The sequence below is a fragment of the Callospermophilus lateralis genome, chromosome 10 (genome assembly GCF_048772815.1).
Source record: "Callospermophilus lateralis isolate mCalLat2 chromosome 10, mCalLat2.hap1, whole genome shotgun sequence".
Classification (NCBI taxonomy): domain Eukaryota; kingdom Metazoa; phylum Chordata; class Mammalia; order Rodentia; family Sciuridae; genus Callospermophilus; species Callospermophilus lateralis.
Window position 1 is genome coordinate 22,968,238 of NC_135314.1, and position 1,431 is coordinate 22,969,668.

Genomic DNA, 1,431 nt, shown 5'->3' on the forward strand with positions numbered 1-1,431 from the left:
GAGCCCTGGTGGAGTGTGTAGATTTTCCCCAGAACTTGTGTGTAGAGTGCTGGTGACAGTTCGAGAATAAAGAGTTGCTGTTTGAATCTACAAGGTGTGTGGTGGCTCGCTTATTTTGTGCTCAGCCAGACTGCGGCAATATGGTATACCTATGTCTTAGAAATCTCAGCCCAGAAATCGTGTACCTCACTGGGATGAGTTGAATTGTGTCCTTTTCAAACTTATATGTTGAAGTTCCAGCTCCAGAATTTCAGAAAGTAACTGTATTTGGAGATATGGACTTTAAAAAAATGATTAAGATAAAATATGTCATTAGGAGATGTTTCCTTCACCCAATATGTCTTGGATATTTATATAATAAAGAGTGAGAGAGAAGCTTCAGCTATAAGCACTTGGTGCTTATGCTGATAGAGAGGGACCACAGCAGTGCAATGGTGCTGCTGCAGAACAAGCAGTTCCTGACAGAGCTGACTAGACTTTTTCAGAAGTGTAGGCTGTCCTGCAGACAGCGTGAACATCATCTTGAAGATGTATGATGTTTGAACTATGCCTGCCCCAAGGAAGGGTTCTGTGGAGGGCATTGAGCCCTGAGAAAACAAGTGTCTGTTGAGAGCAATGGATGAGAAAAAAGATCAGCACTATGGTGGGCTCTAAAGAAATTAGTTTGTTTCAGATTATTATTCTAATTACTGAGAGCTATGATGGATGGGCTGATGAAGAGAGACAGGAAGAGCAAGAGTTGGAAGAGCAAAGCAGGTCACTGAATTCCCAGCCTTTACCAATGAACCATTCAGTCGCTATTTTTCTTTGTTTTATAGATCTGGCCATAAAGATAATTTTCTGGATCTCACACTGATAAATACTTTCATGTGATATTAAGGTCATTTTGGAGTGAAGAAAGGTTACAGTGTTTACAAGATAGGTGTGCTGTTAAACTGGTTTATTTCAGGTCTGTGATGCATGGATATTATTCCTTAATTATAGTTTTAAAATATAACTTTGGTCACCTCTGTGAAGAGCAATGTATCATTAGACACCTGTTTATTTAAAAACAAAGAACAAAATAAAAAGTGACAGAAATACATGCAAAGATACATCCACACAAAGGAAAGGGGCATGTCAAGATACAAGGACATGACCATTTGCAAGTCAAGGAAGCTGACATCTAGAGAAACTGAACCAGAGATAACTTTAACTTCTAGCCTTTAAAACTGCAAAAATAAGTTTATTGTGTTTAATCCACCACAGTCTATAGTATTTTATTGTATCAGCCATAGCAAACTAATTTGCTCATTTTTATATTCATTTCAGTGGTAAATATAGGTCACATGGCTATACCTACTATAGTGAGGGCTGGGCTATGTAGTTTCTAACCCATTATACACATAACTCTACATATATACACGTTAGGCTATGTCTGTTTCATAGGGT

At 38.2% G+C, this 1,431-nt stretch overlaps 1 pseudogene; it reads left to right on the plus strand.

Moving 5' to 3' along the window:
• Positions 1 to 431: 431 nt before the first annotated feature.
• Positions 432 to 764, plus strand: LOC143407766 (signal recognition particle 14 kDa protein pseudogene; annotated as a pseudogene).
• The last annotated feature ends 667 nt before the right edge of the window (positions 765 to 1,431 follow it).